At 39.2% G+C, this 16307-nt stretch overlaps 1 protein-coding gene across 2 annotated transcripts in view; it reads left to right on the top strand.

Moving 5' to 3' along the window:
• osbp2b (oxysterol binding protein 2b) overlaps window positions 1–16307 on the top strand; it is a 145074-nt gene that overhangs the window by 77076 nt on the left and 51691 nt on the right. The gene's annotated exons all lie outside the window — the stretch shown is intronic.

Genomic DNA, 16307 nt, shown 5'->3' on the forward strand with positions numbered 1-16307 from the left:
CAACCACATGGCAACATCCTGGCATTGTGGTGAGTTTAGCAGTTAGAAAATGTGAGAAGTCCAAAGAGTTCTTTTCACTAATACTTTGGGGACAGACTGTACTTTTATATGGATTTGTTAGGGTAAACTGATTAAAGGGATAGTTCACCCAAAAATGAAAATCAGCCCATGATTTACTCACCCTCAAGCCATCCTATGTGTATATGACATTCTTCTTTCAGACAATGCATTTGTGTAAGAAAAATATCCATATTTTAAACTTAACAAACTGTAATCTCTAACTTCCACTAACTGTAGTAAGTGCGTTCACGAGAGACTGGCGTTCCAGCGTATGACGTAGGACGCAGGCGTAGGGTAAGTTCTGGTGACGAACACGGAAGCGGAGAGGATAGAGCAAAACAAAACTTTGTTCTCGTGAGAACAAGCATATTCTCACCGGAGCGTCCTACGTCATGCGCTAGAAGACCAGTCTCTCGTGAACATGCGTACGACAGCTAGCGGAAGTTAGATATTACAGTTTGTAAAGTTTAAATATGGATATTTTTCTTACACAAACGCATCGCTTCGCTTCAGAAGCCCTTTATTAACCCCCGGAGCCGCGTAGAGCACTTTTATGATGGATAGATACACTTTTATGGACTTAAACAGCCATTCACTGCCATTATAAAGCTTGGAAGAGTCAGGACATTTTTTTATATAATTATATTCCAATTGTATTTGTCTGAAAGAAGAATGTCATATACACCTAAGATGGCTTGAGGGTGAGTAAATCATAGGCTAATTTCCATTTTTGGGTGAATTATAACTTTAAGTCAGTTCTCACATTAGCATTGTGACTTATGACACTACAAAACGCTAATTGGCCGACCTTTAATCCACGTCTGTTTTTAATCAGCGTCTGTTTTCGTTTCGTTTCTTCCTTGCTCTCCTTCTGTTTTCAGTTTGAGCTGTTTAACAGCATGACATTGGACTTGTTTTGGAGTCTAATGAAGGTATGCAGACATGCATGTGGTGTTTCAGCTTCCTGTCTGTCACACTCAGAGAGAGTGTAGCTAAATGATCAGTTCTGGTATGTGCACTCATTACCCAGCATTCCTCAGCGGGCACATCACAAGGCAAGAAAGAAGCGCCTCGTGTCCCTGTCATCATTTCACACCCAATGCAACAAGCCCGACATGTGGACAACACGTTCTCATTTAGCCCTTCATATTTCACCCTCGCTCTCTCATTATCGCTCTTCATTCCTCTGTCCATGGTGCTGAAGACTGTTCTTTGAGCCAAGTGTCAGCGATTAATTGGTGATGGTTTCCCTGGTATTCTCTCTCTCTCTCTTTCTCCTTGCTCTTATTTCCCCACCTATCTTACTGGCTGCTCTTCCCCTCCCAGTCGTTCTACCCCTCCTTTTTCTCAGTAAGCTCATTCATTTTCTCAGAGTATAGACCGGAGCAGAGATCCGACAGAAGTGACCTCTTCTTTTTTTATGAGGATGAGCTCATATACAAGCTCATTCTCTCTCTCTCTGGCACGCTCTTATTTCTTTCCTTCAGCTCTAGTTGGATTCTTAACTGACGAGTGAATCTCTTCTCCAGCAGAGAGGAGGAGGAGAAGGGCTCTCTCCTGTAAGTAATATCATGTCCTGTACAGCTGATAGAAGCTCAGGATTGTGTTTCGGATTGCTTGAGTTGGTTGTGCCTAGTTAGATTGTCATATCCACTTTGCATTGGATATATCATGACATTAATGTCATATTTAATTAAATATCTTTTAAGAAATGTGAAGATTTGTTTCTCCTGTGATTCAGTAGTCTTTGAGCTATTAAGTGTGATTGTTTTTGTGTTGTTAACGGCAAGTTTATTCATATACGGATAAGTTTCTGTTGTGTGTGTGTTGTTTGTAAATGGCGGGTGGGTGCATGTGTGTTATTTGTGTGGTGTGTGTAATATGTCTCACCGCTGTGCCATGACTCCGTGTGCGTTTTATAATCTCACACACTCCAGCCTGACCTGATTTACTATACACTGACAGATGGTTTATCTCTCTCTCTTCCTCATACCTCCATCCATCTCTCCTCCCGCTATCCATAGCTCCTTCCTTTTTTAATGTCTGTACGTTGGGCATTACAGTGTGATTTGCATGTGGATGAGAGAGAGATGGAAAATATATATGTGGGTCCTAATCTCCATTTTTTTATGTTTAGGATTTTAACTGCGTTGTGGCTGTTTATTAGTCTTTGCCTATTGCTTCGTTTGTGCCCTTGTGTGTGTGTGTGTGTGTGTGTGTTTTAGCCCACAGGGATACTCACTGTACAGTTGAGGGACTCTGTATGCTTGGATACACACTCAGCCTGGTTTCTACAACAGTTGTAATTGATTATAAAACTGGCTGGAAACAAGGAAAAAGAAGGGAGAAGGAAGGAGAGACATGCTTTAGTGATGTTACAGTGTGAGACGGGAATCCTCATGCTGTTTATTTGTCCAGCCGTCCAGTCATTCACTCCCAGACTTCAGTCTCAGATGGGATTACCACGCTTTCTCTTGTGGACTTTGCTTTTCTTGCTTTTTGTCACTCTGTCTCTCCTTGTCTGTCTAATTTTCTTCCTTGGTTACCTTTTTTCTTCCTTCTTCCTCTGCTTTCTCTCCCTTTCTATGTTGTGTTATCAAATCTATCCATTGTGTCTTGTATAAGTCTGTTTGTGTCAGTCATAAATTAAATGAAGCTTTAAGTTTAAGAATGACAATTGCTAAAACTCAAACTCAAATAAACAAATAGACACACTAAAACAAGCTTTAAAAATATCAACTACAAAAAAATAAAAGCTAATTCAAAATGATAGTAAATAATTCCAAAATAACCCTGCTTTTAGATCTATGATTATCTCTGCTGTCTGCACCTTTAAAATCAGTGATTGTGATTCCTTTTTCAGTTTGCTGAAAATATGTTTGCTGTAAGCCATTTGAGGTTGTTTTACACTCTGAATCATCCCCTTACTAGTCATTAAAAACATTAAAGGTTATTATATTAAGTAGTATTCTTCTCTCTGGTTAGTGGCATAAGCGAGACAGTGCGACAATATTCAGCATGATCGCCCACTCCACTTCATCTCTGACCGTTTTGTGTTTCAGAAAAATGACAATGTAGAATGCAAGCGAAACCAGCTCTATTATCTACTGACAAACAGATGCTGTGTTTGATTGATCTGCCTTAGAAGAAACAGAAACATATGGGAAAGCTAGCATTATTTCCATTTTGTCAGTGTTTAATTTGAGAAACAACTGACTAGATTTTTATGTGACATTATATGCACTACCGTTTAAAAAATGTATTTTTCCCCCTTTTTTTAAGAATTCTATATTTTATTAAGTTATTTTAAATTGTAATATTATTTCACAATATTACTGTTTTACTGCATTTTGGTCAAATAAATGCAGCCTTGGTGACCATAAGAGACCTCTTTCAAAAACAGGATTTTGTATTGTAGTGAAGGAAAACTCTAGGAAACACCACCATGATGTCTTCTCTTATGTTTCCTGATGTCTCTTAGATATCTCTATTTCTTTATTGTATGATCCGTGACATTTTACTGCAGAGCTTTTTAATCTGTTCCACTTTTATGCTATTCAGTTATTGCTTGTTTGATGGAATTCTTCATCAGCTCTCGCCACATGGTCGAGCAGTTGGCACAGATGTCCTCTGTGATCTTTCCTCTCTTCATGTTGTTGCCTCTGCCCTTTTCAGACTATACCCTGGAAGCACTAGAGTCCTCCTACATGTAGAGTCTAGTCTAGACATTCAGAATTAGCCAGAAATCCCTGCCCACACTGTTTCTTGCTTTACACTCTTTACACTGTGCACAGAAATGCACACAATGCAGACTTCTGCCAACTATTTAGCTCTATCTATAGAAGCTATTTCTCTCTTGAACGCTCCCTGGTGTGAAATATAGCAAGCGTGGAGGGGGGAAAGTGAGACCGAAAGGGAGATGAAGTTTCGGGGGAAAGCTTATGGAGCAGATGCACAATTCTGTAACATCACGGCCCACAGGAACAGCTCCAGTGTCTAGCCGCCTCTCCCCACATGACCATCTCAACCCGAACAGCGAACACTCAATCCATGCCCGCTGGCCTCGCAGAAACCAAGAAACAATCTGTTTTGCCAAATAAACAAGTGTGAAAGCTCACCCTTTCCTTATGCAAACACTTGCCTTTGGATGTGGATGTTTATGACAGGTGGAATATGTGAAGAGAGAAAGGAGCAGAGCATATGGCATATTAAATGTTGGCAGAAGAAAATGGCTGTGATATGAAATTGTGCCTCTGTGGTGGGCTGTCTTGGGATGATTACAGCAGGATCCAGCCATGCTCAAACTCGTGCTCCTGTGGTTCTGTCTCACACTGCAGACAATGACTTGAATAGTTGTCTGCACATCTGATCAAAAACAGTGGCATTTCTAAATAAATGAAATCTCTTTGCCCTGGTGGTTTTGTTTACAGTATTTCTCTCTTCAGTGAAGATGCTGCTTCACACACTAACAGATATTCTCTGGCTGTTAATATGTCTGCTGTTAAACCCAAATGGTCACGTTTTGGCTGGTTGGCATGGCCCGTTAGATGCTGTAACTGCACTGTCAGGACCCCAATGCTCATTGAGTAGCATTCAAAATGTGTTGTGTATTCTGACTAAATACAGTTTTATACATTCATATTTCAAATGCTTCATTATTTGTGGAGAGGTAAAGGAATAGTTCACCTAAAAGGAACCTGCTGTCATTATTTACTTAACCTCATGTCTTCCAAATATCTCTCAAATCAAAGGCATCATTGATGTTAATGACAATTGGTCAGAAGACGTGTTTGGAATTGGTTAAAATGATTTTGATGCCATTTGATAGTGTTATTTTAATATACTTTATATTGTTTTATAGAATTTATTAACACTTCACAATGAGGTTTCATTTGTTAACATTAGTTATGTATTTACTAACATGAACTAACAATGAGCAATACATTTGTTACTGTATTTGTTCATTTTGTTAATGTTAATCCAGCTGTTTACACAACTTTTGATTTCCATAATGTATTAGTAAATGTTGAAATTAACATTAACTAAGATTAATAAATGCTTTCAAAGTATTGTTCATTCTTAGTTCATGTTAACTAATGTTAACTAATAAAACCATATTGTAAAGTGTTACCGAATGTATAAATAATTAGCTTTTTATATTTTCACATCTTTTTTTATATATTTCTATTTAGCCGTTAATTTATTTTATTTTATTTAAATTGTAGTTTTAGTAATTGCAGCTTAATCTGATTTATTTCAGTCATGTGCCAAGGAAACATTTAGAATTCTATGGTTTTTCATCTAGTATTTATATTTGAATTTAGTTAACAATACCGACACTGGTTTGATAGTCCATTTCAGACCCTTTGCAGTGACTAACAAATGCAAAGTTCTGTCATGAAACTCTAGATGGCGCAGGATAATAAGTCCTTTAACTACCTGTTCGTAATCACATCGTCATCTTTAGGGCACAACTGATTGGTTCCTGCTGTATCAGTAGTAGCCAATGAGCTTGCGTGCTCAACCTTCAAATACTCGGGTAGCATTTGCCTTAGCAGTGCTTTCAGAAACCCTCCACCTTCCCCAGCTCCACCTGTATAGATCTGCTACGGGTAATTCATATACGCTCTATTGTACAGCAGCAGCATGTCTTACTTGCTCACAGCAGCGTGTTGTGTATTTATTGGCAGTAGCAAGTCCCGTACTTGCTCTGCAGCAGCAATAACCTACAGCGGTATCAGGAATAAAAGCAGCAGCAGCGTAGCAGATCTATTCCGCCAAGACCAAACATATCAACTTTGTCATAACCATAACCATGCCAAACACTCCGAGAGTTGTCCTGACAGAACTTCAATTTCGTTCTGTCCCTCACCCAAAAGTATCATCTGACTTGACAAGTCTTGGAATATGATGCACGACTCGAATTATACTTTTGGAAGTTGACAGACCCGTTTCTATTTCACAGTCATTATACAGAAAAAAGCAACTATGATATTCTTTTTTTTTTTTTTTAAAGCTCCCTTTTTATGTTCATTGAAAGAAAGCAAGTCATACGGACTTTAAACGACATCATGGGGAGTTTCAGTGACAGAATAATAGATGGCCTCAAAGAAGACATGGACTAAAAGCAGTAAAACCTCAGCAGTGTGTAAGCAGCATGTTTATTAGTACTTGAGGTGGTTGTAAATAATCTGTCAGGTCTGATCTGGGCTTTAGTAATTGGATTGGTGTCTCGTAGCTCTTTTAGATAAGATGTCATCTGCATCTGATTATCGTCTCTGGACCGCTGCTCATCTTCTTATTTTTCGACTCACACTGTTTTCCAGTCATTTGGTTTAACTATCATCCTACTAATCCACCACATAAGAGGCGTTCGAGTGTTTTTGTGCCAGTAGTGCCTTCTAGTGCATTCTGGATCATTTGGTGCTGCATGTACCAGTGAGGTCAGTGGCGCTCCACTAACAGTCAGCTGGATCACAGCCAGGGTCTCCAGGGCAAAAGGGTTAGAGGAACTGAGAGGAGAGACGACTCCATCCCCTAAAGAGGAGTCACTTATACTGCTTGTGTGATCTGAGACATGTTTTCTCACTAATGATAGCAGGCGGTCTGTGTATCTCTCTTTGAACTTGCTGATTAATACTTGGTTTATTTCCTCTATTCATTTATTTCCTCTATTAATATTGGCTGCTATGACATTCACATGGATTTAGGATGTCTGTGAGTGTGTATCTGTATGATTCATTGTTTGTGTGTATCTGTATGATTCATTGTTTGTGTGTATCTGTATGATTCATCGTTTGTGTTTATATAGACGGGCTGCGGTAATTGCATGGGGGCGTTTGTGGATTAGGTCTGAGATGTTGTATCAGCCTGTAATTGAGGAATCTTAGTGTGTGTGTGTGTGTGTGTCATTCCTCTCTAAACAGGGGTCAATCAGATTATTTTAAGACGGCATCTGATTGGCTCTCTGACTCACTGATGGACTTGTGTCTCTGGGTTAAGTGAAAGAGCATTCACTTAAGAAGGAGCTGAGCTAGTGACTCCTTAGGGAAATTGTTTTTATTAATTAGATATAACTTTTATTTAAATATTAAGGCATCTAAGTACATCTGATTCAAAGTATTGAGTACTCAAGTATTCACTTTTAAATCAGCAAGTTTTAAAGATCTTAAAGGGTACATAACACAGACAGTTTCTGCCAGTCTCATGTTAATCTTGAGTAGCTATAGAGTAGCATTGCATCCTTCATATCTCCGAAGAGTCTTTAGTTGTATCGTATTTATAAAAGACAGTACCGCTGTACCGATTCTTTCCGAGGTTATCTTTCCCTCACAACCAAAAACACACTAAGACATTGTTGATTTTGTCTATAAACAAAATGACATCGCTGCCAACGGCCATACTCGTAAAAAACTTTCCGAAACTTGTTCGAATCCTGAAGGAGTATATTTGGCACAGAATTATTTGGCGTCCAAATTGTTTTTTTGTTGTTGTTTTTTTTGTCCATGTTTAGCATGAGAATCCAACTGTTTAACAGTGTAAATAAGTCAGAATGCATGAAATAGCATTAGACCCCCCCTTGAAGAAATATTCAGGTAAATACTCCTTGTATAAATCATTTTTATTTTATATGATTATTTTATTTTCTATATTTTGTTTAAATATTAAGTTTTTACGTAAATCTTATTTAAATATGACAACAAAAAAAAAGGTCAAAAGAAATATTCAGTAGGGTTTCATCGAACTTTTGAATGTGTATTAAAAAAACTGCAGGATGCGATTTCATGTCTCTACTCACAATCCTGATCTTGATTTGAAGAGTATAGGGCTGTGAAGTCTTATCCTCTCTCTAAAGATGGGCCCTATAAACACCCCTTCAGAATGTGTTATTAAACCTGTGATTATGTTCCTGTGATTTTTACTTTCCACTTTTAGACTTTTCAAATCACTGTATAGATCTGAGAGAAAGTGTGTCTCTGGCAGATAGTCAGGACACACACCTCCACCCACAGATCTGTGCTTGACAGTGCTTTTTTATGCATTGTACTCTGAACTCTCTTTTGAAATCACCTTATTATGGTAGTGATTATTTATGGAAGTTTGGTTCCGCCAATGAATACAAAAAAAAAATGAAAGGATAATTGCAACTTTTTATCTCATAATTCTGACTTTTTACCTCAAGATTGTGAGTTTACATCTCACAATTCTGACTTTTTTTTCACAGTATTGCGAGATATAAACTAGCAATTGCAAGACATAAAGTCATAATTGCAAGATATAAACTCGCAATTCTGAGAAATTGAATTGAAATCTTTCTTTTTTATTCAGTGGTGGAAACCAGCTTCTTTTTCCGTAATTTTTCAGGGCTCCATAAGGTTATGATCACACAGCTCATCACTTATGAGTCTCCTATCATTTATCAGTGTGGTACTATTTGAGAGTTCATGCTTCAGGATCCTGTCCTCCAGTGGATTCTTCCTTCTGGGTTTTAAATTTAGACTCTCCTCTTTTAGCATCTTTCATATCTGTATTTCCTCTGGAACTCATTTCTACCCATCCTCCTCCTTCTTCTTCTTCTTCTTCTTCTTCTTCTTCTTGTCTCTGAATATGATCTGGTTAACTATTAAATCATTTCAATTTAATTGTCTTTTAGTTCATTTATAAAGCAATTCCATTGTGACTGTTTGAGTTTGTCTGCTGCAGTCTTTGTGTTAAAGCTGTTATCTATAGTTATGCAGGACACATTCAGCTGCTTTACTGATCGATCTGCCATAGCAGCCTGAAGACATCCTACAAGAAAGCCAGCTGTGTGCTGCCCTGGTATTTGTTTGCTAAAATACAGTATGTTGTGAGAATTTACAGTATTTTTCAGCTCATTTATGAAGTCATATTTGAGCTTGATCCCATGTTTGCTGTACTTGAGTAGAAGACTTTTATGTCATTCTTCATCTAGATGTATAGGGTGGGGATTTAAAGGATTAGTTCACTTTTAAATAAACTTTTGCTGATAATTTACTCACCCCCATGTCAAGTTTTTTGATGAAAACATTCCAGGATTGTTCTCCATATAATGGACTTCAATGGGCTCCAAATGGTTCAAGGTCCAAATGACAGTTTCAGTACAGCTTCAAAGGGCTTTAAGCGATACCAAACGATGAATAAGGGTCTTATCTAGCGAAACGATCTGTTTCTGCGAGAAACTGAGCAGTATTTATGCTATTATTTTACCTCTTATCAGACGAACGTGATAATCTCTGAGCTCCATAAATTCTGCTAAGTGAGGTCAAAATACGAGCCTGGTCATAGATGTATACGTAGATGCCTCATTAGCGCTTGCACGGATCAGTAGAATGAGGCATCTATATGATCGATATATCTATGACCAGGCTCGTATTTGACCTCACTTAGCGGAAGTTATGGCGGAGCTCAGAGATGGTCACGTTCGTCTGATAAGAGGTAAAATAATAGCATAAATACTGCTCGGTTTCTCGCAGAAACGGATCGTTCCACTAGATAAGAAGGATCTAGTAAAAGAAAAGGCAAAGAGCAAAACTACTAAATAGAAAATAAGGGAAATAAACTAAAGTAAACCGAGAACTCTAGATAAAGCAAACTAGAAAAGAAAACTAAGGAAAAATAAACAATAGCAAAGATACTCAGGAACAGAAGGCAACACGACTGCTCAAACACAGCTGACTATCAGTACAATAAGTTCAAGGTAGCACAATATCTAATATAGTTTCATGCAGGAAAACACGACGTAACACACAGTGGCACAAGGTATAATGAACTGGCAAAACATGAGGGAAAGAGAACAAATTATAATGGGAGCTGAAAACATGAGGAACAGGTGACAACACTCAGACTAATGAGGACTCATCAAGGACTAAACAAGAGGGCGTGGTAATTGGAAATGAGGCGGAACAAGAGGAGCACATGGCAAACACAAACAAAGACAAAGTCATGTGCTGACACACAACACAAACATAGAGACATGAAACAAAGACAAGACTGAGAACTGTCAGAGAACCCTGACACTTTGTGAATTTTCCTCCTTCATACTTCAGTACAAAGAATTGCCAAACTTTGACCAAAATATATTTTTTATGATTTGATATTTTATAATAGTGATTTCATAATACTATAAAATAAGTATATAATAAATATAAATTAGGAAGCAAAACTTCATAAGAAAAAATTACTAATTAGCTGATAAGTGCTTCTCAGCCATTATCTACAGGTTATAGTGGTAATTTAATGTCTTTTTTATTTTAAAAGGTGCTGTATATAAGAATGACAGCTAGTGGTTGAAATGGGTACTGTAGTTCAAATTCAAAATATTGTCTGCCCCGCCCTTGCCCCCGCTCCCTCCTCCTCAAACTTGCCACTCACGTGGGTTGCCAATTTGAGGACACACAACAGAAACAAGCGCAATTGACAATGGAAGGTGAGGAGACTTACACATTGTAAGTTGATTCATAGAGATTTTTAGATGGATTTCATGGCTTTTTAGGTTGGGTAGAATCTGCCATCTCTGACCCAGTTCGTTTGCTGGCTTCCATGGCTGCAATACGTGGTGTTTACCGCCAACTGGTAACCTGTGGTGTTGAAATACTATTGGGTAAATTGGCAACGTGCGTTATTGCACAGACCAAAACAAGGAATGCACATTTCAAAGTAAAATAACTGGCTGTAGCATTGTTTTTCAGAGAAATAAATATCTGCAAACATGATATTTTTATGTTTTTAGTACAGTCAAAAACTTACATACAGCACCTTTAATTAAAAGTGTTTGTTTGCCGCCAAATGTTAGTTTTCCTGCATCAAATGGGGGCAGTCTTTGAAGAATGAACAAATAATGTTTTAAGTATCACATTAAAACAACATTTAAATTGGATACAATTTAGAGCTTTGAAGCACTTGAAAGTCCTTAAATAGTGTTTGAATTTCACTCTCAAAAGTTTGTACGAACCCTGAAATGAATAATGTAAAAACATTCAACTATTTTTGCCTCAATACTAGCGTTACTACATATTCCATGGTTAATGTTGGTGATTTGTGGACTGAAAAGCTTTCTATAACTTGTTCGTTCATGGCACAGTGTTTCTCCTGGTTTCCATGCCAGTGCTGTTTAGTGTTTATCTGATATCTATGGTTTATAATTCTGCACCAAATTTGATACTACTCTTGTTTGCAAGTATTGATAGTGTGTGGGACTTCCTTTTGTGACGTAATGCTTAATATGCATAGTAGCCTACGTGTTCAGTCTAGAGGCATGTCGTTTCTTTAAGTGACATCGCCAACTACTGGTCTGCCATGCAAATTTTTCTGTTTTTAACAATAACCAAAAATGTGTCGCATATACTGTACATATATACTTTTATTAAATATAAATACTTAAAATATGCAACTTTACATAGATTATTTTAATTATTATTTGGTTTTGCATAGTAACAAAGAATGTAAATACATTAATATGGTCCTTTTCATATGTTGTGTAGGCCATAGCTTAAAATGCAACACTTTGAGTGTCTTCGAGTTTGGCGGATTTGCTTATTTGGATGGAAACACCTGATGATGGAATCTAAAGATGCGCGAGACGATTGCGGTCAGGAGATCATGTAATAATTGCGACCGGCCTGTCTCTGGTGTGCCATTTGCCCTTCTTTCTTTTCATCTAGCACACTATTTATTTCTGTTGCCAATTACCAGACTGAGTCACTGTCGATGATCGTCTTCAGCACTGGTAAGTGCTGGTCTGAAACGGCTGCGTAGGGGGAAGGTGAAAAAGTCTCCTTGTTTTCAGCATGAAATAAAATCCATTGTTTGGTTTTTGGGGTTTAAAATGGCCATGAGCAAGCACAAACACATTTCCATGTCAGAAGTTTTCAATTATAATTGATTATAGTTAGGATAGTGTGTGTGTGTGTGTGTGTGTGTGTGTGTGTGTGTGTGTGTGTGTGTGTGTGTGTGTGTGTGTGTGTGTGTGTGTGTGTGTGTGTGTGTGTGTGTGTGTGTGTGTGAGCGAGTGAGCATATGTCTGACGTGTGCACTGGCATCCATGTTGTGTTGTATTTGTCAGTGGAGATCATTTGAATTGAGCCTGATGGATACCATGCGTGTTCACACACATTACTGAAGGTGACCTTGTGGTGCACTGGAGAAGTAATGGTGTATTGCACAGTGGCAGGTGACTCTTCTGGTGCGTGTGTGTGTGTGTGGTTGTTTCAACACATCAGTGACCTTGCCCGGCTTTAAATTGTCAGCGCACTGCAGTGGACACAAAGCCCTGCTGAGGCTGAACAGAGTGGGGTCCTCTCAGGAGTTTGTAATGAGAATTTGAGGGTTCTAGTTGAAACTTTGATAATTTTTTTGTTTGTTTGTTTCTACACTATGAAAGTAATGGTAGATTACTTAAGTTAATACTTTAACTTTGACAGTGCTAACAATGTATTAAATGACACAACAGTGTTAGTGTAACAGAAGCAAGCTAGTAAGAGCTGTGCGTGTAAACCTCACTCCCCTGTCCTCAAGAGGCGCACTAGTGACTGTTAGTGCGCCAGCCTCCCATGCTGGAGACGCTGGTTTGAATCCCGCTTGGAGTGGGTTCAGTAGGATCGGATACATTTGGTGGGTTCACCCGGATGTGAGTGAGGTTTAGAGTGGTGAGTGTAATGGAGGCAAGCTAGTAAGAGCTGTGCATGTAAACCACACTCCCCTGACCACAAGAAGCACACTAATGAATAACGTTAGAGGCTGATGCTAGAGACTGTGGTCCTTATAGCGCGCACACCTCCCATTCCGGAGACTGCGGTTCAAATCCCGCTCGGAGTGGGTTGAGTAGGACCGGTTGCATTAGCAATGTTGATTTGATTATTACTTAGATGTTTCTTCAACTATAGGTACTTTTTCATTTTAATATATTTAAACATTTTCATCACTTTATTTTCAGCTCAATTTTCACAGCCAATACAATGTTGAAAACTGTGCTACTGTGCTACTTAATATTCAAGTCCCAATTTGTGTAAAAAAAAACGAAAAGAAAATATTTTTACACTATAAACATTCAAATATTTTAGGATTATTTTAGTCCTTATTTACATAATCAGTTTTAAGCATTTATATTTTTTAATGATTGACAATAAAGGTCAAAACAGTACAATCTAAACATAATTTAGCGAAATAAATAAAACGAGATTTTCAAAAGCTAGTTTAATGTGACCTTCATATAAAAAAAAAGCTGAAGAACCTGACATTTGTTTAGTTTTACTTAAAAAAAATCAACCCTTAGGACATAAATGTGCCTGTAGTTGAAGAAACGTCTACTTATTCTCATCACTATGTGATCACTGTGAATGCGAAAGCAAGGACAGAAGGTGTGTTCAGCGGTCTATTCCAGTCAAGACAGCAGTGTACTGCAGACTACAGTATCCCTCCCTCCCCCTCGCTCTGTCCTACTCTACACTGCATTAAGCTGTGCACGAGGAGAGGAATGCCAATATGCTGTGCTATCGGAGTGTGTGTGTGCGTGTTCTGAAGGTGAAGTGGGATAGCGAGGATGTGAAATCAAGGCCGGTAAGGTCTATAATTGTGCTGGCTCTAGAGAGAAGTGTTTGCTCCTTTGCAGCATGACAGCGAGCGTGTGTGCATGCGTACGCGTCTGTGATGCCGGATGAGAAGACTCAGCAGTGTGGCCGCTTCCCCCTGCACTCACCAGCTGATATAGTAGTCCGGCATACTTCCTGTGCAGCGGTTGGTTAAGTAAGTGTATGCGAGTGTGTGAGGAGTGGAGAGGAGGGAAAGAGGAGCGGCAGGCCTGTAGTGTGGTGGAATGAAGAGTGGAGCATGCTGGGGGCCGGGAACGGTGCGCTCCTTCTGCAGCTCGGGCTGCCTGAGCCGCTTCAGCCATGGTCAGTGCACTCAAGCCGGAGGACGAGATGACACTTCCTCATCTTTATCGCATACTCCTGCTCCTCTTGCTCTTGTACGGGCACCGACTCGTTCCTCTTCGTTCTGTCATCTCCTGAACCTCACCTGCCTCAGAGGTAGGATACGACGATCAGACTCTTAACTGTGTTCTGCTGTAATCAATCTCTGTGTTTCGTTCTCCTGGTCTTCTTGCAAGGAAGTGTGGGTTCAGCACTTCCTTCCCCAACCTCATTTTCATGTCCAGAGTTTGATTGACATGTCCAAGCACACTGTATACTGATGCATGATGCTCCTGACTTCATGTGGAGCTTTACTCTCTCTCTCTCTCTCTCTCTCTCTCTCTCTCTCTCTCTCTCTCTCTCTCTCTCTCTCTCTCTCTCTGAATTGTATTTTTGCGTAGATTTAAATATTGCTTTCAGTATTGTGAATGAGCTCTTCGGCCCCACTTTATATTAGGTGGCCTTAACTACTATGTACTTACATCAAAAAATAAGTACAATGTACTTACTGTGTTCAAATTGTATTGCAAAACACCTCTGCTGATATTTAGGTGGGATACGGGTAAGGTTAGGGACAGTGTGGTGGTATGAGTATGTTTAAGGGTAGGGTTAGGTGTCAACTGTGTAATTAACAATGTAACTAAATTAATTACAGATGTAATTACATGCAGGTATTTTTTTAAAATGTAAGTACAATGTAAAAACATGTATGTACACAATAAGTGCATTGTATCAAATGATTAATTAAAATGTTAGTACATAGTAGTTAAGGCCACCTAATATAAAGTGGGTCCAGCTCTTCTTTAGGACAGGAGAGCTGTTCAGTCATGACGTCAATTTGTAGGCCAAAGGTTTGTAGTTAACATTACTGGAATAGACTTGCTATTGCTATTGATGTGCTATAATACTCAAACATGAATTTTTAAATGTAAGTTGCTAACAAGTTGTTACACATACACTGCCATTGTGTTTTTGAATGTGTCTGAATGTGATCCGTTTCAAATTATTTGTGTGTAAATAGATACTGCACAAGGTGTACTTAGTATGTGATAGATTATAGATTCGGGTGACTATGGTTTTATGACCCATGAAGTTTCATGACCCTTCAATTGCATCAGTGTGATCAATGAAAGTCAGTCGTTGTTTTGGATAATTCCTGAGCTCTTCATGCAGCAGCTGTGACCTTTAACAGTACTGAACTGAAATTCACAGGCAGGTTTTGGCTGACAGGAGCTCAAGTTTGAGCTTGAGGAAATGAACAGATATCTAAATTAAGATGCCAGAGATTTAGACAGAAATCTGTATGATCTTAGTGCTTGAGACAGAATCTGATAAGATGCAGAATAATGGGGTGATAATAAAGTGAAGGGATCTTGACTGGATTGACATGCAAAACATCAAACTATTATTCTAAAATTGTAACTTTATCCAACATAATATATTTTGTTGACTTGTGCACTTACAATGTCCCAAATGTTTCCTACAATGTTTAAATCCAGAGAAATAATCAATTTGCAGTTTAACGGGCCATGTTAATGTGTATTGCATATAACATAACTTTCAACACAATCAAACTGTAACACGGATGGTTGGTATAAAGCGCACATCAACCAAACAGGCCTTTAATAAATAAATCCAAACGGCACAGGAAAACTCAGGGAACGGGTATCACAACAACGTGACATAAACAATACAGGACAACGAAGAAAAGGAATTAAATAGACAGGTGATAATTAACGTAACTTAGGAACACGTGCAAACTCAATGAATTACCATGGAAAAAAATAGCAAAGGGAACACAGGAAAACCAGGAACAGAACACAGAGAAAACGTCTCGGTTACGTATGGTAACCCTCGTTCCCTGAAGGAGGGAACGGAGACGTACGTCGGACGTACCGACGAATTGGGATCACTTCAGGCAGCCCCTATCAGCTTCGAGATATAGAGAACAGGCCAATGGGCCATTGGCGTGCGAGATTTGCATCTCGCGCTCCACCCCGCGCCGCGGGTATAAACAGGAAGCGAGAGCGAATGCACGCTGTTTTTCACTGAGGAGCCGAACTTAGTGGCTCAACCTGCAGTGATGGTACAGCAACTGTGGCGACGGGACGTACGTCTCCGTTCCCTCCTTCAGGGAACGAGGGTTACCATACGTAACCGAGACGTTCCCATTCAGCCGGTCACGTTCGACGTACGTCGGACGTACCGACGAATTGGGATCCCCTATGGAAAACGCCACAGTTACTACCACTTCCAGCGCCCAGCGATGAGCCCCTCAGACCCCGATCTGATGCGGGCGGGAAAGTTCACGCAGGGAGA

This window comes from Gobio gobio (genome assembly GCF_949357685.1).
Source record: "Gobio gobio genome assembly, chromosome: 4".
Classification (NCBI taxonomy): Eukaryota; Metazoa; Chordata; class Actinopteri; order Cypriniformes; family Gobionidae; genus Gobio; species Gobio gobio.